Source organism: Rutilus rutilus (genome assembly GCF_951802725.1).
Source record: "Rutilus rutilus genome assembly, chromosome: 12".
NCBI classification, from domain to species: domain Eukaryota; kingdom Metazoa; phylum Chordata; class Actinopteri; order Cypriniformes; family Leuciscidae; genus Rutilus; species Rutilus rutilus.
In genome coordinates, this window is record NC_140217.1 from 14,560,071 (window position 1) to 14,584,601 (window position 24,531).

At 37.7% G+C, this 24,531-nt stretch overlaps 1 long non-coding RNA gene across 1 annotated transcript in view; it reads left to right on the plus strand.

Moving 5' to 3' along the window:
• Window positions 1–8,018: 8,018 nt before the first annotated feature.
• Window positions 8,019–24,531, plus strand: part of LOC311300499 — a 65,512-nt gene continuing 48,999 nt past the window's right edge. Inside the window, exon 1 of the long non-coding RNA XR_014629336.1 lies at window positions 8,019–9,807. This is a non-coding gene — a long non-coding RNA (uncharacterized lncRNA). The remainder of the gene's footprint in view (window positions 9,808–24,531) is intronic.

Consider the following 24,531-nt stretch of genomic DNA (forward strand, 5'->3'; position numbering starts at 1 on the left):
TGTTAACTCAATAATGCATACTTGCTACATATGCTACACACAATAATGCTACACACACACACACACACACACACACACACACACACACACACACACACACACACACAAATGTTTCAGTGATATTGGTGTCACATTCACCTTCATCACATTCACCTTCTGTCTTCATCACATTCACCATCTGTCGTCATCACCTGCACCTGCTCCTCATCACCCTCCTCATCATCACCTGCTCCTCATCATCATAACCGTCACCTGTTGTCCTTGTCTTGATCTGTGTATTTAAGTTCCCCTCTCATCCATTATCATTGTCGGTTATTGTTTGTGCACTAGCACTCTGTTATGTTTGTTTTCATGTTGGAAAATAAAACCTTTGTTATATTTGTACCACACACACACACACACACACACACACACACACACCATCATTTATCATGATTTACCATGGCTGATACCAATACCAATATGAGAAAATGACTATTTTAAACAGCAGGGGGCAGTAAAATACCACTTATTGGCTTAACATGCCATTAATTCATATCATTTTCACCTTTTCAACTGTTATAGAGGCAAATTTTGTCCGATCTGTCTGAAAATTTTCATGCTTGTTCAGGGTGATATTTCACACGTTCTGACTTGTTTTTAAGAAGGTCTGAGCATTGATTAAAATCGATATAGACTTGGTAAAGGCCAGATTTTGAAGTGAACCTATTATAGCTATCCAAATGAAGTAGTTCAACTTTTTCTGACAATTATTGATCTAGTGAGTCCAGAGAATTGTATTGCACTAGTTTTGAACATTATGATATGAAAATTATATGATCAGAGATGGAAAAGACCATTTACAGCCAATACAGGCAGTTTACCATAGGAAATATATGATTTTAAAGCTTTTTAACAGTTATAGCGCCACCTATCGTCCGATCTCCATAGAATTTTTCATGCTTCTTAATGATGTTATGTCACATATGCTGACCAATTTTTGTGAAGTTCTGAGTTTTTATTTAGGATTTATAGGCTTTTTAATGTATTTTGACACGCCCATTTTATAAATGACCCTATTACAGCCATCCAAATGCAAAAGTTCAACTTTTTTTTGATAATTATTGATCTAGAGAGTCCAGAGAATTGTCCTAGACTCGTTTGGTTCCGATCGGGCAAAAAACCAGGGACTAGTTCGCAAAAGTAGGTTTTTAACATATTCGTGAATAATTAATAAACTGTTTGATTGACAGCAATGGTTCTAGAGGCAAAGTTGTTCAGCATAAGCAGATCTATCAAATGATATGCATTTTGTGATGATAAGTGTAACACCACGTGATTACAGAGCCATAAAACTCATTAGCGCCAACTAGTGGCCGATTTCTTTCAAAATTCTTACAGACCTCTAGGGCCATGAGCCGAACATGCCCATTGAGTTTCGTTCCGATCGGCCTCCGTTAACCTTGTCTAATAGGTGCTCAAACTTCATTGGCCGATGGCGGCCATGTTTTTTGAGATACGCCAATGTCCTCATACACATACATGGCACCTTGGACCAAGACACTGCATACCAATTTTCAAGTCAATCGGACTAACGGTCAGGTGGTTATAGCCTGTTATATGTTTTTTTCATATTATAGCGCCACCATGAGGCCAATCACCGCGATTTTTTTACTGTGACCTCAACTTGAGCTCTTACATATGTGTACCGAGTTTGGTGAAAATATCTCATTTCGTTCACGAGTTATAGCCATTTTTGTATAATTAGCTCCGCCTCCTGCGAACGTTTTGATACCCCTTAGCAACCGTGGATCGAAATTTTACATTTTTTTCGATAATTATTGATCTTCAGACTCCTGTGAATATTTCTGCACTGGTTTGGTTCCGATCGGGCGAAAAACCAGGGACTAGTTCGCAAAAGTAGGTTTTGGACATAATCCAAAATGGCGGGAAAATTTGCATACCGGAAATGAAATCCTTGAGGCCTTTTTTGTTCGGCTTGACCCAAGGATTCCAAAGATATAAGACACTTGAGTCTGTGACAAAGGGTTGATGAGATTTAAGCAAAAATATGCCATTTTTTTGTTTTTTGCACTGTAGCGCCACCTATTGGCCAATCTAGCTCATATTCTCTGAACCTCTCCTCGATTTTTGTACTACCTTCTGGCCAAGTTTCAAGTCTCTAGCACTTACGGTTTAGGCTGCACGATGCGTTTTACGGCGGAATAATAATAATAATAATAAAAATCAGCACAATTACAATAGGGTTTCAGCATTTCATGCTTGAACCCCTAATTAAAGCTGCAAGCAGCATTTAGCGGGGTTCAAGCAGTTAAGGCCTTTAAGGCATTTAAGCACAAAAGCATCAAAAGTTATTAAGATTTATTTAGCAAGCATGTAACCACTGACATAATAGATGGAAAAGACCATTTACAGCCAATACAGGCAATTTGCCATGGGATATATATGGTTTTAAAGCTTTTTAACAGTTATAGCGCCACCTATGGTCCGATCTCCATAAAATTGTTTACTGTGACCTCAAATTGAACCCATACACATGTGTACTGAGTTTGGTGAAGATATCTCATTTACTTCTTGAGTTATAGCCATTTGAGTAAAATAGGCTCCTCCCACAACGATTTGCCACATTCTAGAATTATTTAATATGATTCTAGCATGATTTACTATCATATACCATGTTCCAGAATGATTTATTAGGATTCTAGCATGATTTACCTTGATACACCTCATTTCAGTATTATTTACTATGATTTACAATGTTTCTAGCATGATTAACCACATTACTAGCAATTATGTGAAGTGTCAGTGCAAATGAGGTGATGAACAATGACAAAATATTATTGTGTTATAATAGTTAGTTATATACGTGATTTTTTGTGTGTGTCCAAGTATGAATGCAAAAGCACATGTAAAATATTTCATTATTAAGTAGAATGGCCAGCAGAGGGCACTAGAAGACCACTTATTGGCTCACTTTCACTTTAAACCAGTTTTCTGCACTAAAGCAAACCAGTTTTTCCATGTTAACTCAATGCATGCTTACACACACACACACACACACACACACACACACACACATACACACACAGCATAGTTAACCATGATTTACCATGATATACCACGTTCTAGTATTATTTACCAGGAGATAAACGACAATCTAGTATTATTTACTTTGATTTACCATGTTTCTAGCCTGATTTATCACATTACTAGCAATTATTTGAAGTGTCAGTGCAAATAAAGTGATTAACACTGACAAAATATGATTGTGTTATAATAGTTATTGCTATATAAGTGATTTTTTTAGTGTGTATTCAAGTATGAATGCAAGCACATGTTGAAATATTTCATTAATAAGTAGAATGGCCAGCAGAGGGCACTAGAAGACCACTTATTGGCTCACTTTCACTTTAAACCAGTTTTCTGCACTAAAGCAAACCAGTTTATCCATGTTAACTCAATGCATGCTTACACACACACACACACACACACACACACACACACACACACACACACACACACACACACACACACACACAGCATAGTTAACCATGATTTACCATGATTTACCACATTACTAGCAATTATTTGAAGTGTCAGTGCAAATAAAGTGATTAACACTGACAAAATATGATTGTGTTATAATAGTTATTGCTATATAAGTGATTTTTAGTGTGTATTCAAGTATAAATGCAAGCACATGTGGAAAAATTTAATTAATAAGTAGAATGGCCAGCAGAGGGCAGTAGAAGACCACTTATTGGCTCACTTTCAATTTAAACCTCATGATTTTGACCAGTTTTCTGCACTAAAGCAAACCAGTGTTTCCATGTTAACTCAATAATGCATACTTGCTACATATGCTACACACAATAATGCTACACACACACACACACACACACACACACACACACACACACACACACACACACACACACAAATGTTTCAGTGATATTGGTGTCACATTCACCTTCATCACATTCACCTTCTGTCTTCATCACATTCACCATCTGTCGTCATCACCTGCACCTGCTCCTCATCACCCTCCTCATCATCACCTGCTCCTCATCATCATAACCGTCACCTGTTGTCCTTGTCTTGATCTGTGTATTTAAGTTCCCCTCTCATCCATTATCATTGTCGGTTATTGTTTGTGCACTAGCACTCTGTTATGTTTGTTTTCATGTTGGAAAATAAAACCTTTGTTATATTTGTACCACACACACACACACACACACCATCATTTATCATGATTTACCATGGCTGATACCAATACCAATATGAGAAAATGACTATTTTAAACAGCAGGGGGCAGTAAAATACCACTTATTGGCTTAACATGCCATTAATTCATATCATTTTCACCTTTTTAACTGTTATAGAGGCAAATTTTGTCCGATCTGTCTGAAAATTTTCATGCTTGTTCAGGGTGATATTTCACACGTTCTGACTTGTTTTTAAGAAGGTCTGAGCATTGATTAAAGAGATATAGGCTTTCGGGGACACTTGGTAAAGGCCAGATTTTGAAGTGAACCTATTATAGCTATCCAAATGAAGTAGTTCAACTTTTTCTGACAATTATTGATCTAGTGAGTCCAGAGAATTGTATTGCACTAGTTTTGAACATTATGATATGAAAATTATATGATCAGAGATGGAAAAGACCATTTACAGCCAATTCAGGCAGTTTACCATAGGAAATATATGATTTTAAAGCTTTTTAACAGTTATAGCGCCACCTATCGTCCGATCTCCATAGAATTTTTCATGCTTGTTAATGATGTTATGTCACATATGCTGACCAATTTTTGTGAAGTTCTGAGTTTTTATTTAGGATTTATAGGCTTTTTAATGTATTTTGACACGCCCATTTTATAAATTACCCTATTACAGCCATCCAAATGCAAAAGTTCAACTTTTTTTTGATAATTATTGATCTAGAGAGTCCAGAGAATTGTCCTAGACTGGTCTGGTTCCGATCGGGCAAAAAACCTAGGACTAGTTCGCAAAAGTAGGTTTTTAACATATTAATGAATAATTAATGAACAGTTTGATTGACAGCAATGGTTCTTGAGGCAAAGTTGTTCAGGATGAGGAGATCTATCAAATGATATGCATATTGTGTGGATATTTGTAACACCACGTGATTACAGAGCCGTAAAACTCGTTAGCGCCAACTAGTGGCCGATTTCTTTCCAAATTCTTACAGACCTTTAGGGCCATGAGCCGAACATGCCCATTGAGTTTCGTTCCGATCGGCCTCCGTTAACCTTGTCTAATAGGTGCTCAAACTTCATTGGCCGATGGCGGCCATGTTTTTTGAGATACGCCAATGTCCTCATACACATACATGGCACCTTGGACCAAGACACTGCATACCAATTTTCAAGTCAATCGGACTAACGGTCAGGTGGTTATAGCCTGTTTTATGTTTTTTTCATTTTATAGCGCCACCATGAGGCCAATCACCGCGATTTTTTTACTGTGACCTCAACTTGAGCTCTTACATATGTGTACCGAGTTTGGTGAAAATATCTCATTTCGTTCACGAGTTATAGCCATTTTTGTATAATTAGCTCCGCCTCCTGCGAACGTTTTGATACCCCTTAGCAACCGTGGATCGAAATTTTACATTTTTTTCGATAATAATTGATCTTCAGACTCCTGTGAATATTTCTGCACTGGTTTGGTTCCGATCGGGCGAAAAACCAGGGACTAGTTCGCAAAAGTAGGTTTTGGACAAAATCCAAAATGGCGGGAAAATTTGCATACCGGAAATGAAATCCTTGAGGCCTTTTTTGTTCGGCTTGACCCAAGGATTCCAAAGATATAAGACACTTGAGTCTGTGACAAAGGGTTGATGAGATTTAAGCAAAAATATGCCATTTTTTTGTTTTTTGCACTGTAGCGCCACCTATTGGCCAATCTAGCTCATATTCTCTGAACCTCTCCTCGATTTTTGTACTACCTTCTGGCCAAGTTTCAAGTCTCTAGCACTTACGGTTTAGGCTGCACGATGCGTTTTACGGCAGAATAATAATAATAATTAAAGCTGCAAGCAGCATTTATCGGGGTTCAAGCAGTTAAGGCCTTTAAGCACACAAGCATCAAAAGACATTAAGTTTTATTTAGCAGGCATTTAACAATTGACATAATAGACGGAAAAGACCATTTACAGCCAATACAGGCAGTTTACCATGGGAAATATATGGTTTTAAAGCTTTTTAACAGTTATAGCGCCACCTTTGGTCCGATCTCCATAAAATTTGGCATGCTTGTTAATGATGTTATGTCACATATGCTCACCAATTTTTGTGAAGTTCTGAGTTTTCATTTATGATTTATAGGCATTTTAGTGTATTTTGCCAAGCCCCTTTTGTAAATTACCCTGTTACAGCCAGGCAAATGCAAAAGTTCAACTTTTTTTCGATAATTATTTATCTAGAGAGTCCAGAGAATTGTCCTAGACTGGTCTGGTTCCGATCGGGCGAAAAACCAGGGACTAGTTCGCAAAAGTAGGTTTTTAACATATTCATGAATATTTAATGAACTGTTTGATTGACAGCAATGGTTCTAGAGGCAAAGTTGTTCAGCATGAGCAGATCTATCATATGATATGCATTTTGTGACGATAAGTGTAACACCACGTGATTACAGAGCCATAAAACTCGTTAGCGCCAACTAGTGGCCGATTTCTTTCAAAGTTCTTACAGACCTCTAGGGGCTTGAGCCGAACAGGCCCACTGAGTTTCGTTCTGATCGGCCTCCGTTAACCTTGTCTAATAGGTGCTCAAACTTCATTGGCCGATAGCGGCCATGTTTTTTGAGATACACCAATGTCCTCATAGACATACATGGCACCTTGGACCAAGACACTGCATACCAATTTTCAAGTCAATCGGACTAACGGTCAGGTGGTTATAGCCTGTTTTATGTTTTTTTCATATTATAGCGCCACCATGAGGCCAATCACCGCGATTTTTTCACTGTGACCTCAACTTGAGCTCTTACATATGTGTACCGAGTTTGGTGAAAATATCTCATTTCGTTCACGAGTTATAGCCATTTTTGTATAATTAGCTCCGCCTCCTGCGAACGTTTTGATACCCTTTAGCAACCGTGGATCGAAATTTTACATTTTTTTCAATAATTATTGATCTTCAGACTCCTGTGAATATTTCTGCACTGGTTTGGTTCCGATCAGGCGAAAAACCAGGGACTAGTTCGCAAAAGTAGGTTTTGGACAAAATCCAAAATGGCGGGAAAATTTGCATACCGGAAATGAAATCCTTGAGGCCTTTTTTGTTCGGCTTGACCCAAGGATTCCAAAGATATAAGACACTTGAGTCTGTGACAAAGGGTTGATGAGATTTAAGCAAAAATATGCCATTTTTTTGTTTTTTGCACTGTAGCGCCACCTATTGGCCAATCTAGCTCATATTCTCTGAACCTCTCCTCGATTTTTGTACTACCTTCTGGCCAAGTTTCAAGTCTCTAGCACTTACGGTTTAGGCTGCACGATGCGTTTTACGGCAGAATAATAATAATAATAATAAAAATCAGCACAATTACAATAGGGTTTCAGCATTTCATGCTTGAACCCCTAATAATAAAAATCAGCACAATTACAATAGGGTTTCAGCACTTCGTGCTTGAACCCCTAAAAATCAGTACAATTACAATAGGGTTTCAGCACTTCGTGCTTGAACCCCTAATAAGAAGAGACGTTTTGGACAGTTATAGCGCCACCTATTGTCCGATCTTCACGAAACTTGGCATGCTTCTTCACCATGTTCTGACACATATGCTCATCGATTTTTGTGAAGTTTGGGGTTTTCCCTTAGGTTGTATAGGCTTTTGAGTGTTTTTATGTCCCACCCCTTTCCTAAATGACCCTGTTACAGCCAGGCCAATGCAAAAGTTCAACTTTTTTTCAATAATTATTGATCTAGAGAGTCCAGAGAATTGTCCTAGACTGGTCTGGTTCCGATTGGGTCAAAAACCAGGGACTAGTTGGCCAAAGTAGGTTTTGGACAAATTTGCCCATAACAATTTTTTTTTTTGCTCGTAGGGGAATTTGGAGATAGCCATTTTGTCCGTCTGGAGCCAGGGATCACAGTGATGCTAAAATTGAGATTCTAGGACAAACTGTCTAGGAGTTATGAGCAATTTAGTAAATGTGGTCATTATAGCTCCACCTATGGGCCAATCTGGGCCATACTTTGATAGGTTCTCCCCAAATTGAGGACTACCATCTGGCAAAGTTTCAAGGTTCCAGGTCTTACGGTTTGGGCTGCACGATGCGTTTTAGCGGAGAAGAAAAATAATAATAAAAATCAGTACAATTACAATAGGGTTTCAGCACTTCGTGCTTGAACCCCTAATAAGAAGAGACGTTTTGGACAGTTATAGCGCCACCTATTGTCCGATCTTCACGAAACTTGGCATGCTTCTTCACCATGTTCTGACACATATGCTCATCGATTTTTGTGAAGTTTGGGGTTTTCCCTTAGGTTGTATAGGCTTTTGAGTGTTTTTATGTCCCACCCCTTTCCTAAATGACCCTGTTACAGCCAGGCCAATGCAAAAGTTCAACTTTTTTTCAATAATTATTGATCTAGAGAGTCCAGAGAATTGTCCTAGACTGGTCTGGTTCCGATTGGGTCAAAAACCAGGGACTAGTTGGCCAAAGTAGGTTTTGGACAAATTTGCCCATAACAATTTTTTTTTTTGCTCGTAGGGGAATTTGGAGATAGCCATTTTGTCCGTCTGGAGCCAGGGATCACAGTGATGCTAAAATTGAGATTCTAGGACAAACTGTCTAGGAGTTATGAGCAATTTAGTAAATGTGGTCATTATAGCTCCACCTATGGGCCAATCTGGGCCATACTTTGATAGGTTCTCCCCAAATTGAGGACTACCATCTGGCAAAGTTTCAAGGTTCCAGGTCTTACGGTTTGGGCTGCACGATGCGTTTTAGCGGAGAAGAAAAATAATAATAAAAATCAGTACAATTACAATAGGGTTTCAGCACTTCGTGCTTGAACCCCTAATAAGAAGAGACGTTTTGGACAGTTATAGCGCCACCTATTGTCCGATCTTCACGAAACTTGGCATGCTTCTTCACCATGTTCTGACACATATGCTCATCGATTTTTGTGAAGTTTGGGGTTTTCCCTTAGGTTGTATAGGCTTTTGAGTGTTTTTATGTCCCACCCCTTTCCTAAATGACCCTGTTACAGCCAGGCCAATGCAAAAGTTCAACTTTTTTTCAATAATTATTGATCTAGAGAGTCCAGAGAATTGTCCTAGACTGGTCTGGTTCCGATTGGGTCAAAAACCAGGGACTAGTTGGCCAAAGTAGGTTTTGGACAAATTTGCCCATAACAATTTTTTTTTTTGCTCGTAGGGGAATTTGGAGATAGCCATTTTGTCCGTCTGGAGCCAGGGATCACAGTGATGCTAAAATTGAGATTCTAGGACAAACTGTCTAGGAGTTATGAGCAATTTAGTAAATGTGGTCATTATAGCTCCACCTATGGGCCAATCTGGGCCATACTTTGATAGGTTCTCCCCAAATTGAGGACTACCATCTGGCAAAGTTTCAAGGTTCCAGGTCTTACGGTTTGGGCTGCACGATGCGTTTTAGCGGAGAAGAAAAATAATAATAAAAATCAGTACAATTACAATAGGGTTTCAGCACTTCGTGCTTGAACCCCTAATAATAAAAATCAGCACAATTACAATAGGGTTTCAGCATTTCATGCTTGAACCCCTAATAATAAAAATCAGCACAATTACAATAGGGTTTCAGCATTTCATGCTTGAACCCCTAATAATAAAAATCAGCACAATTACAATAGGGTTTCAGCATTTCATGCTTGAACCCCTAAAAATCAGCACAATTACAATAGGGTTTCAGCATTTCATGCTTGAACCCCTAATAAAAATCAGCACAATTACAATAGGGTTTCAGCACTTCGTGCTTGAACCCCTAATAATAATAATAATTAAAGCTGCAAGCAGCATTTATCGGGGTTCAAGCAGTTAAGGCCTTTAAGCACAAAAGCATCAAAAGTGATTAAGTTTTATTTAGCAAGCATGTAACTACTGACATAATAGATGGAAAAGACCATTTACAGGAAATACCATAGGAAATATATGGTTTTAAAGCTTTTTAGCAGTTATAGCGCCACCTATGGTCCGATCTCCATAAAAATTGGCATGCTTGTTAAAGATGTTATGTCACATATGCTCACCAATTTTTGTGAAGTTCTGAGTTTTCATTTAGGATTTATAGGCTTTTTAGTGTTTTTTTGCCACGCCCCTTTTCTAAATGACCCTATTACAGCCATCTACATGCAAAAGTTCAACTTTTTTTTGATAATTATTGATCTAGAGTGTCCAGAGAATTGTCCTAGACTGGTCTGGTTTCGATCGGGCGAAAAACCTAGGACTAGTTTGCAAAAGTAGGTTTTTAACATAATTACGAATATTTAATAAACGGTTTAATTGACAGCATTAGTTCTTGAGGCAAAGTTGTTCAGCATGAGCAGATCTATCAGTTGATATGCATTTTGTGACGATAAGTATAACACCACGTGATTACAGAGCCATAAAACTCGTTAGCGCCAACTAGTGGCCGATTTCTTTCAAAACTCTTACAGACCTCTAGGGCCATGAGTCGAACATGCCCATCGAGTTTCGTTCCGATCGGCCTCCGTTAACCTTGTCTAATAGGTGCTCAAATTTCATTGGTCGATGGCGGCCATGTTTTTCGAGATACGCCAATGTCCTCATAGACATACATGGCACCTTGGACCAAGACACTGCATACCAATTTTCAAGTCAATCGGACTAACGGTCACGTGGTCATAGCCGTTTTCATGTTTTTTTCATGTTATAGCGCCACCTAGTGATCAATCGTCGCGATTTTTTTACTGTGACCCCAGATTGAACTCATACACATGTGCACCAAGTTTGGTGAAGATATCTAATTTCATTCTCGAGTTATAGCCATTTTAGTAAAATAGGCTCCTCCTACAACATTAATTTATCACCCCCTGGCGATCAGGAATCGAAATTTCGACTTTTTTTCGATAATTATTGATATTCAGACTCCAGAGAACATTTCTGCACTGTTTTGGATCCGATTGGACAAAAAACCTAGGACTAGTTCGCAAAAGTAGGTTTTTAACTAAATTCAAAATGGCGGACAATTTACATACCGGAAATGAAATCGGAGATATACGTTTTGACCTTCAGGTGTCCAGCTTTCCAGTGATATAAGACACTTGAGTCTACGTCATACGGTCTAGGAGTTATGAGCAGTTTCGCGCTTTTGGTTGCTATAGCGCCACCTATGGGCCAATTGGGGTCATATTCTCTGAACCTCTCCTCGATTTTTGTACTACCATCTGGCAAAGTTTCAAAGCTCCAGCTCTTACGGTTTGGGCTGCACGATGAGTTTTACGGCAGAAGAAAAATAATAATAATAATAATAATAATAATAATAATAATAATAATAATTAAAGCTGCAAGCAGCATTTATCGGGGTTCAAGCAATTAAGGCCTTTAAGGCCTTTAAGCATAAAAGCATCAAAAGTGATTAAGTTTTATTTAGTAAGCATGTAACTACTGACATAATAGATGGAAAAGACCATTTACAGGAAATACCATAGGAAATATATGGTTTTAAAGCTTTTTAGCAGTTATAGCGCCACCTATCGTCCGATCTCCGTGAAAATTGGCATGCTTGTTAATGATGTTATGTCACATATGCTCACCAATTTTTGTGAAGTTCTGAGTTTTCATTTAGGATTTATAGGCTTTTTAATGTTTTTTTGCCACGCCCATTTTCTAAATGACCCTATTACAACCATCTACATGCAAAAGTTCAACTTTTTTTTTGATAATTATTGATCTAGAGTGTCCAGAGAATTGTCCTAGACTGGTCTGGTTTCGATCGGGCGAAAAACCTAGGACTAGTTTGCAAAAGTAGGTTTATAACATAATTACGAATATTTAATAACCGGTTTAATTGACAGCATTAGTTCTTGAGGCAAAGTTGTTCAGCATGAGCAGATCTATCAGATGATATGCATTTTGTGACGATAAGTGTAACACCACGTGATTACAGAGCCATAAAACTCGTTAGCGCCAACTAGTGGCCGATTTCTTTCAAAACTCTTACAGACCTCTAGGGCCATGAGTCGAACATGCCCATCGAGTTTCGTTTCGATCGGCCTCCGTTAACCTTGTCTAATAGGTGCTCAAATTTCATTGGTTGATGGCGGCCATGTTTTTCGAGATACGCCAATGTCCTCATAGACATACATGGCACCTTGGACCAAGACACTGCATACCAATTTTCAAGTCAATCGGACTAACGGTCACGTGGTCATAGCCGTTTTCATGTTTTTTTCATGTTATAGCGCCACCTAGTGATCAATCGTCGCGATTTTTTTACTGTGACCCCAGATTGAACTCATACACATGTGCACCAAGTTTGGTGAAGATATCTAATTTCATTCTCGAGTTATAGCCATTTTAGTAAAATAGGCTCCTCCCACAACATTTATTTATCACCCCCTGGCGATCAGGAATCGAAATTTCGACTTTTTTTCGATAATTATTGATATTCAGACTCCAGAGAACATTTCTGCACTGGTTTGGATCCAATTGGACAAAAAACCTAGGACTAGTTCGCAAAAGTAGGTTTTTAACTAAATTCAAAATGGCGGACAATTTGCATACAGGAAATGAAATCGGAGATATACGTTTTGACCTTCAGGTTTCCAGCTTTCCAGTGATATAAGACACTTGAGTCTACGTCATACGGTCTAGGAGTTATGAGCAGTTTCGCGCTTTTGGTTGCTATAGCGCCACCTATGGGCCAATTGGGGTCATATTCTCTGAACCTCTCCTCGATTTTTGTACTACCATCTGGCAAAGTTTCAAAGCTCCAGCTCTTACGGTTTGGGCTGCACGATGAGTTTTACGGCAGAAGAAAAATAATAATAATAATAATAATAATAATAATAATAATAATAATAAAAATCAGTACAATTACAATAGGGTTTCAGCACTTCGTGCTTGAACCCCTAATAAAAATCAGTACAATTACAATAGGGTTTCAGCACTTCGTGCTTGAACCCCTAATAATAAAAATCAGTACAATTACAATAGGGTTTCAGCACTTCGTGCTTGAACCCCTAATTAAAGCTGCAAGCAGCATTTAGCGGGGTTCAAGCATTAAGGGTCTTTAAGCACATAAGGCAGTTTAGTGAGTTGTCTGAGTTTTTGTTTAGGATTTACAGGCTTTTGAGTGTTTTTTGCCATACCCATTTTCTAAATGATCCTGTTATGGCTACCCAATGGGTAAAGTTAAAGTTTTTTATATAATTAATAATCTAGAGCTTCCAGAGAATTGTACTGCACTGGTATATTTCCGATCGGGCGAAAAACCTAGGACTAGTTCGCAAAAGTAGGTTTTTAACATAATCGCAAGTATTTAATGAACAAATTGATTGACAGCAGTAGTTCTTGAGGCAAAGTTGTTCAGTATGAGGAGATCTATCAAATGATATGCATCACGTGATTACATAGCCGTAAAACCTGTTAGCGTCAACTAGTGGCTGATTTTTCAAAATTCTTACAGACCTCTAGGGCCACGAGTCGAACATGCCCATCGAGTTTCGTTCTGATCGGCCTCCGTTAAGAGCAAACTAACAGCTTTGAATTAAAATGGTGAGGTATCCTGTTGTAAACATCAACCATGCCTGTTGACAGTTTTGTGGGAAGGGAATGAAAAGTTCTCAAATCCGCAGCACAGCCTCAGACATAACATTTATATCCATGATCTGCCATTTTCACTATTGTCCTTGCTTGCTTCTTCACAATACCTGCAGATCTTCTGATGATTCGGCTGTGCAGGTCCACATTAACACTGCCTGGCCTAGAACATGGACTGGAAAATGCCAATTTGGGGGGTATAAATATTAATGATCCTGACTCCAACGTCACAGTCGGTGTTATGGTGGGATTCACTCATTTTTCACCGGTCTTTTGCAAACAGGAGATTTACACATGAAGGAGGAAACAATGGTGTTTGAGGCTCACGGTATGTCAGTTCCATGTCCAGAACTCGTATCATTCAACTATGCCAAGATAAATACAGTTTTCAATTGTATGGCACCTGTAAAATAGATGATTAGTAATATAATGCTTACTTGGAGTCTGAAATGGCTTTAACAAAAGAAGAAAAATATTCTTAGATTTCTGTTCATTCTAATCATGTACAAATAAAGTAGCACAGTAAGATTACATTTATTTGAATGCATTAGTGAGTGGGTGATTGTGCTGTGTGTGCAGCGTGTCAATACTAAAAGTGAAGGTTTAGTTGATATCTTTGGTGATAATATCTGTAGTAATCATAAAAAAACAATTAAGAAATAAAGAATTAAAATTACAAATAATATTCTATTAAGATATGAGTTACAATAACATGATTTGCAATAGTAATAATATCAATAATATATGCACAATACACACATATTAGACTATCAGGTCTGTGTTTTACAAAAACATTAGTATTGCAGCCAATGTGAGTCTGTGGGATTTATAAACAGACAAAATATGATTTGAAATGTTATTTTAATGATTTTATAAAAGTTTAAACAATATTTCAAATGGAAAAAAAAATGAAAAATAATATTTTAGTGAGCAGAATGAACCAATGAGTGTTCTTCTTCTGGTGGTTAAAATGTAAATGAAAACAATAATACTTAAACAATAATACTTAATACACTAACCATGCTTGAACACACACATGCACACACATTTTGTTGTAGATGGATATATTTAAAATAAAAGATAGGTAACAAAATGATAATTGCAAATCTCCTCTGTATAACACCATTTTCAGATTTCAAATTAATCACTGAGAGGCAGAATTGTTCAAACTGAGAGCTCAGTACAAATGAAGTGATAAACTTTGACAAAACATGACTGTGTTATAATAGGTGATTTTCATGCAAGTAATTTGATATAGTCCAAAAACTAATGCAAAAGCACAGATGAAAATATTTTATTAAGTAGAATGTCCTGCAGAGGGCAGTAGAAGACCACTAATTGACTCACTTTCATTTGAAAGACTTTTTTTATCCACCAGTAAAACAAAGCAGTTTCTCCATGTTCTTTCCATTTAGCATGCTTACACACACAGACACACACACAAACACATCCACACACACACACACACACACACACACACACAAAGACAAATATGTTTTCAATGTTTTTAGGATGTGATATTATGAAAATATCTTAATCTCCTCACCTTGAACAACTTTGCCTCAAGAATCACTAATGTCAATCAAACCGTTCATAATCATAATAAAAAAATAAAATATATACAAATATCATAATAAAAAAAAAACATCATAATAAAAAAGATTGCTTCTTAAAGCATTTGTTTATTTCCCAATACTGAAGCGAATTAAAAGATCATGCGTAATCCTGCTGCTCCCTCTAGTGGACAACAGTGGTATTATAGCTTACATTTTACAGTTGAAGTGTTTGAATGAATGAATGGGAATTTGTTTTTTTTACTTATATCTCAGGAACCAAAAGGCGAAAAATTCTGAAACTCAGAGCATAGATAGTGCTTGAGGAGCCCTGTTGAATGAGACCATCAAGGTGTTTTTGGGCGATTGGGGCTGGGAGTTATGAGGCATATTATTTTGGGGCTTTTATCTCTGGAATGCCCAGGGCAAATTACACCACATTTGAATCGATGCTAGCCAAGGACGCGCCCTTTCCAACGAGCTCTCACACAAGGTTCGGGGTGGTCTGGGTCGGGAGTTACGGGCGTTCAAAGTCGGGGTCCCGCGGACTAACGATCCGCGGGGGGGGGGCGCTCCCGAGGCCCGCGACCATACGTTTCGATCAAGAGCCCGGAGACGTCCTTACCATCAAAATTTGAACGTGCAGCGACTTTCCGTTTTCGAGTTATGAGTGAATTTGTACTGGGGGGGGCGTGGCCTAAATGGCGGCCTCCGTTTTTACTTTCGTTTCTGGATTCCATTCATTAATGTGACACAATTGTCAATAGTAATACTTCAATAGATGAGTTTTGACAAAATGTGATTGTAAATGTTAAAATAATGATTTTATAAAGTCTAAATATGAATTATATAGCAATATTAGGGAGTAGTATGATGAAATGACAGCAGGGGGCAGTACAATACCACTTATTGGCTTAATATGCCATGTTATATATTTTTTTACATTTTTAACTGTTATAGAGGCAAATTTTGTCCGATCTGTCTGAAATTTTTCATACTTCTTAAGAGTCACATGTTCTGACTTGTTTTTATTAAAGAGATATAGGCTTTTGGAGACACTTGGTCAAGGCTACATATTGAAGTGACACTATTATAGCCATCCAAATGAAGAAGTTATACTTTTTCTGATAATTATTGATCTAGAGAGTCCAGAGAATTGCACTGCACTGGTTTTGAACATTATTATATGAACATTATATGATTATAGATGGAAAATACCATTTACAGCCAATACGGGCAATTTACCATATAATATATGATTTTAAAGCGTTTTAACAGTTATAGCGCCACCTATTGTCCGATCTCCATGAAATGTTGCATGCTTGTTAAGGATGTTATGTCACATATGCTCACCAATTTTTGTGAAGTTCTGAGTTTTTATTTAGGATTTATAGACTTTTTAGTGTATTTTGCCACGCCCATTTTATAAATGACCCTATTACAGCCATCCAAATGCAAAAGTTCAACTTTTTTTCGATAATTATTGATCTAGAGAGTCCAAAGAATTGTCCTAGACTGGTTTGGTTCCGATCGGGCGAAAAACCAGGGACTAGTTCGCAAAAGTAGGTTTTTAACATGTTCGCAAATATTTAATGAACGGTTTGATTGACAGCAATGGTTCTAGAGGCAAAGTTGTTCAGCATAAGCAGATCTATCAAATGATATGCATTTTGTGATGATAAGTGTAACACCACGTGATTACAGAGCCATAAAACTCATTAGCGCCAACTAGTGGCCGATTTCTTTCAAAATTCTTACAGACCTCTAGGGCCATGAGCCGAACATGCCCATTGAGTTTCGTTCCGATCGGCCTCCGTTAACCTTGTCTAATAGGTGCTCAAACTTCATTGGCCGATGGCGGCCATGTTTTTTGAGATACGCCAATGTCCTCATACACATACATGGCACCTTGGACCAAGACACTGCATACCAATTTTCAAGTCAATCGGACTAACGGTCAGGTGGTTATAGCCTGTTTTATGTTTTTTTCATTTTATAGCGCCACCATGAGGCCAATCGTCGCGATTTTTTTACTGTGACCCCAGATTGAACTCATACACATGTGTACCAAGTTTGGTGAAGATACCTCATTTACATCGGGAGTTATAGCCATTTTAGTAAAATAGGCCCCTCCCACAACGTACGTTTTGGCGCCCCTTAGCGACCGTGAATCGAAATTTCCACTTTTTTTCGATAATTATTGATAATCAGACTCCAGAGAACATTTCTGCACTGGTTTGGTTCCAATCGGGCAAAAAACCAGGGACTAGTTCGCAAAAGTAGGTTTTTGACAAAATTCAAAATGGCGGAAAATCTATCATGGCGGAAATGAAATCGGAGATATACGTTTTGTTCGTCAGGCATCCAGCTTTCAAATGATATAAGACACTTGAGTCTACGACATACGGTCTAGGAGTTATGAACAGTTTCGCGCTTTTGGTTGCTATAGCGCCACCTATGGGCCAATCGGGGTCATAATCTCTGAACCTTTCCTCGATTTTTGTACTACCATCTGTCAAAGTTTCAAAGTTCCAGCTCTTACGGTTTGGGCTGCACGATGCGTTTTACGGCGGAATAATAATAATAATAATAATAATAATAATAATTAAAGCTGCAAGCAGCATTTAGCGGGGTTCAAGCAGTTAAGGCCTTTAAGGCATTTAAGCACAAAAGCATCAAAAGTTATTAAGATTTATTTAGCAAGCATGTAACCACTGACATAATAGATGGAAAAGACCATTTACAGCCAATACAGGCAATTTGCCATGGGATATATATGGTTTTAAAGCTTTTTAACAGTTATAGCGCCACCTATGGTCCGATCTCCATAAAATTGTTTACTGTGACCTCAAATTGAACCCATACACATGTGTACTGAGTTTGGTGAAGATATCTCATTTACTTCTTGAGTTATAGCCATTTGAGTAAAATAGGCTCCTCCCACAACGATTTGCCACATTCTAGAATTATTTAATATGATTCTAGCATGATTTACTATCATATACCATGTTCCAGAATGATTTATTAGGATTCTAGCATGATTTACCTTGATACACCTCATTTCAGTATTATTTACTATGATTTACAATGTTTCTAGCATGATTAACCACATTACTAGCAATTATGTGAAGTGTCAGTGCAAATGAGGTGATGAACAATGACAAAATATTATTGTGTTATAATAGTTAGTTATATACGTGATTTTTTGTGTGTGTCCAAGTATGAATGCAAAAGCACATGTAAAATATTTCATTATTAAGTAGAATGGCCAGCAGAGGGCACTAGAAGACCACTTATTGGCTCACTTTCACTTTAAACCAGTTTTCTGCACTAAAGCAAACCAGTTTTTCCATGTTAACTCAATGCATGCTTACACACACACACACACACACACACACACACACACACACACATACACACACAGCATAGTTAACCATGATTTACCATGATATACCACGTTCTAGTATTATTTACCAGGAGATAAACGACAATCTAGTATTATTTACTTTGATTTACCATGTTTCTAGCCTGATTTATCACATTACTAGCAATTATTTGAAGTGTCAGTGCAAATAAAGTGATTAACACTGACAAAATATGATTGTGTTATAATAGTTATTGCTATATAAGTGATTTTTTTAGTGTGTATTCAAGTATGAATGCAAGCACATGTTGAAATATTTCATTAATAAGTAGAATGGCCAGCAGAGGGCAGTAGAAGACCACTTATTGGCTCACTTTCACTTTAAACCAGTTTTCTGCACTAAAGCAAACCAGTTTATCCATGTTAACTCAATGCATGCTTACACACACACACACACACACACACACACACACACACACACACACACACACACACACAGCATAGTTAACCATGATTTACCATGATTTACCACATTACTAGCAATTATTTGAAGTGTCAGTGCAAATAAAGTGATTAACACTGACAAAATATGATTGTGTTATAATAGTTATTGCTATATAAGTGATTTTTAGTGTGTATTCAAGTATAAATGCAAGCACATGTGGAAAAATTTAATTAATAAGTAGAATGGCCAGCAGAGGGCAGTAGAAGACCACTTATTGGCTCACTTTCAATTTAAACCTCATGATTTTGACCAGTTTTCTGCACTAAAGCAAACCAGTGTTTCCATGTTAACTCAATAATGCATACTTGCTACATATGCTACACACAATAATGCTACACACACACACACACACACACACACACACACACACACACACACACACACACACACACACACACACACACACACACAATGTTTCAGTGATATTGGTGTCACATTCACCTTCATCACATTCACCTTCTGTCTTCATCACATTCACCATCTGTCGTCATCACCTGCACCTGCTCCTCATCACCCTCCTCATCATCACCTGCTCCTCATCATCATAACCGTCACCTGTTGTCCTTGTCTTGATCTGTGTATTTAAGTTCCCCTCTCATCCATTATCATTGTCGGTTATTGTTTGTGCACTAGCACTCTGTTATGTTTGTTTTCATGTTGGAAAATAAAACCTTTGTTATATTTGTACCACACACACACACACACACACCATCATTTATCATGATTTACCATGGCTGATACCAATACCAATATGAGAAAATGACTATTTTAAACAGCAGGGGGCAGTAAAATACCACTTATTGGCTTAACATGCCATTAATTCATATCATTTTCACCTTTTTAACTGTTATAGAGGCAAATTTTGTCCGATCTGTCTGAAAATTTTCATGCTTGTTCAGGGTGATATTTCACACGTTCTGACTTGTTTTTAAGAAGGTCTGAGCATTGATTAAAATCGATATAGACTTGGTAAAGGCCAGATTTTGAAGTGAACCTATTATAGCTATCCAAATGAAGTAGTTCAACTTTTTCTGACAATTATTGATCTAGTGAGTCCAGAGAATTGTATTGCACTAGTTTTGAACATTATGATATGAAAATTATATGATCAGAGATGGAAAAGACCATTTACAGCCAATACAGGCAGTTTACCATAGGAAATATATGATTTTAAAGCTTTTTAACAGTTATAGTGCCACCTATCGTCCGATCTCCATAGAATTTTTCATGCTTGTTAATGATGTTATGTCACATATGCTGACCAATTTTTGTGAAGTTCTGAGTTTTTATTTAGGATTTATAGGCTTTTTAATGTATTTTGACACGCCCATTTTATAAATGACCCTATTACAGCCATCCAAATGCAAAAGTTCAACTTTTTTTTGATAATTATTGATCTAGAGAGTCCAGAGAATTGTCCTAGACTCGTTTGGTTCCGATCGGGCAAAAAACCAGGGACTAGTTCGCAAAAGTAGGTTTTTAACATATTCGTGAATAATTAATAAACTGTTTGATTGACAGCAATGGTTCTAGAGGCAAAGTTGTTCAGCATAAGCAGATCTATCAAATGATATGCATTTTGTGATGATAAGTGTAACACCACGTGATTACAGAGCCATAAAACTCATTAGCGCCAACTAGTGGCCGATTTCTTTCAAAATTCTTACAGACCTCTAGGGCCATGAGCCGAACATGCCCATTGAGTTTCGTTCCGATCGGCCTCCGTTAACCTTGTCTAATAGGTGCTCAAACTTCATTGGCCGATGGCGGCCATGTTTTTTGAGATACGCCAATGTCCTCATACACATACATGGCACCTTGGACCAAGACACTGCATACCAATTTTCAAGTCAATCGGACTAACGGTCAGGTGGTTATAGCCTGTTTTATGTTTTTTTCATATTATAGCGCCACCATGAGGCCAATCACCGCGATTTTTTTACTGTGACCTCAACTTGAGCTCTTACATATGTGTACCGAGTTTGGTGAAAATATCTCATTTCGTTCACGAGTTATAGCCATTTTCGTATAATTAGCTCCGCCTCCTGCGAACGTTTTGATACCCCTTAGCAACCGTGGATCGAAATTTTACATTTTTTTCGATAATTATTGATCTTCAGACTCCTGTGAATATTTCTGCACTGGTTTGGTTCCGATCGGGCGAAAAACCAGGGACTAGTTCGCAAAAGTAGGTTTTGGACATAATCCAAAATGGCGGGAAAATTTGCATACCGGAAATGAAATCCTTGAGGCCTTTTTTGTTCGGCTTGACCCAAGGATTCCAAAGATATAAGACACTTGAGTCTGTGACAAAGGGTTGATGAGATTTAAGCAAAAATATGCCATTTTTTTGTTTTTTGCACTGTAGCGCCACCTATTGGCCAATCTAGCTCATATTCTCTGAACCTCTCCTCGATTTTTGTACTACCTTCTGGCCAAGTTTCAAGTCTCTAGCACTTACGGTTTAGGCTGCACGATGCGTTTTACGGCAGAATAATAATAATAATAATAAAAATCAGCACAATTACAATAGGGTTTCAGCATTTCATGCTTGAACCCCTAATTAAAGCTGCAAGCAGCATTTATCGGGGTTCAAGCTATTAAGGCCTTTAAGGGTTTTTAAGCACAAAAGCATCAAAAGTTATTAAGATTTATTTAGCAAGCATGTAACCACTGACATAATAGATGGAAAAGACCATTTACAGCCAATACAGGCAATTTGCCATGGGATATATATGGTTTTAAAGCTTTTTAACAGTTATAGTGCCACCTATGGTCCGATCTCCATAAAATTGTTTACTGTGACCTCAAATTGAACCCATACACATGTGTACTGAGTTTGGTGAAGATATCTCATTTACTTCTTGAGTTATAGCCATTTGAGTAAAATAGGCTCCTCCCACAACGATTTGCCACATTCTAGAATTATTTAATATGATTCTAGCATGATTTACTATCATATACCATGTTCCAGAATGATTTATTAGGATTCTAGCATGATTTACCTTGATACACCTCATTTCAGTATTATTTACTATGATTTACAATGTTTCTAGCATGATTAACCACATTACTAGCAATTATGTGAAGTGTCAGTGCAAATGAGGTGATGAACACTGACAAAATATTATTGTGTTATAATAGTTAGTTATATACGTGATTTTTAGTGTGTGTCCAAGTATGAATGCAAAAGCACATGTAAAATATTTCATTATTAAGTAGAATGGCCAGCAGAGGGCAGTAGAAGACCACTTATTGGCTCACTTTCACTTTAAACCAGTTTTCTGCACTAAAGCAAACCAGTTTATCCATGTTAACTCAATGCATGCTTACACACACACACACACACACACACACACACACACACACACACACACACACACACACACACACACACAGCATAGTTAACCATGATTTACCATGATTTACCACATTACTAGCAATTATTTGAAGTGTCAGTGCAAATAAAGTGATTAACACTGACAAAATATGATTGTGTTATAATAGTTATTGCTATATAAGTGATTTTTAGTGTGTATTCAAGTATAAATGCAAGCACATGTGGAAAAATTTAATTAATAAGTAGAATGGCCAGCAGAGGGCAGTAGAAGACCACTTATTGGCTCACTTTCACTTTAAACCTCATGATTTTGACCAGTTTTCTGCACTAAAGCAAACCAGTGTTTCCATGTTAACTCAATAATGCATACTTGCTACATATGCTACACACAATAATGCTACACACACACACACACACACACACACAAATGTTTCAGTGATATTGGTGTCACATTCACCTTCATCACATTCACCTTCTGTCTTCATCACATTCACCATCTGTCGTCATCACCTGCACCTGCTCCTCATCACCCTCCTCATCATCACCTGCTCCTCATCATCATAACCGTCACCTGTTGTCCTTGTCTTGATCTGTGTATTTAAGTTCCCCTCTCATCCATTATCATTGTCGGTTATTGTTTGTGCACTAGCACTCTGTTATGTTTGTTTTCATGTTGGAAAATAAAACCTTTGTTATATTTGTACCACACACACACACACACACACACACACACACACACACACACACACACACACACACACACACACACACACACACACACCATCATTTATCATGATTTACCATGGCTGATACCAATACCAATATGAGAAAATGACTATTTTAAACAGCAGGGGGCAGTAAAATACCACTTATTGGCTTAACATGCCATTAATTCATATCATTTTTAACTGTTATAGAGGCAAATTTTGTCCGATCTGTCTGAAAATTTTCATGCTTGTTCAGGGTGATATTTCACACGTTCTGACTTGTTTTTAAGAAGGTCTGAGCATTGATTAAAGAGATATAGGCTTTCGGGGACACTTGGTAAAGGCCAGATTTTGAAGTGAACCTATTATAGCTATCCAAATGAAGTAGTTCAACTTTTTCTGACAATTATTGATCTAGTGAGTCCAGAGAATTGTATTGCACTAGTTTTGAACATTATGATATGAAAATTATATGATCAGAGATGGAAAAGACCATTTACAGCCAATACAGGCAGTTTACCATAGGAAATATATGATTTTAAAGCTTTTTAACAGTTATAGCGCCACCTATCGTCCGATTTCCATAGAATTTTTCATGCTTGTTAATGATGTTATGTCACATATGCTGACCAATTTTTGTGAAGTTCTGAGTTTTTATTTAGGATTTATAGGCTTTTTAATGTATTTTGACACGCCCATTTTATAAATTACCCTATTACAGCCATCCAAATGCAATTTTGATAGCCATTTTGTCCGCCTTGAGCCAAGGATTCCAACGATATAAGACACTTGATTCTGGGACAAACGGTCTAAGAGTTATGAGCGATTTTGTACTTTTGGTTGCTGTAGCGCCACCTATGGGCCAATCGGGGTCATACTCTGATAGGTTGTCCCCAAATTGAGGCCTACCATCTGGCCAGGTTTCAAGTCTCTAGGCCTTACGGTTTGTCCTGCACGGTGCGTTTTACGAATCCTTACAATTACAATAGGGTTTCAGCATTTCATGCTTGAACCCCTAATAAGAATGAAGGCTTTTTGCCAGTTATAGCGCCACCTATGGTCCGATCTCCATGAAACTCTGCATGCTTCCTCACCATGTTCGGACACATATGCTCATCAATTTTGGTGAAGTTCTGAGTTTTCATTTGGGATTTATAGGCTTTTTAGTGTATTTTGCCACGCCCCTTTTCTAAATGACCCTGTTACAGCCACCCACATGCCAAAGTTCAACTTTTTTTCGATAATTATTGATCTAGAGAGTCCAGAGA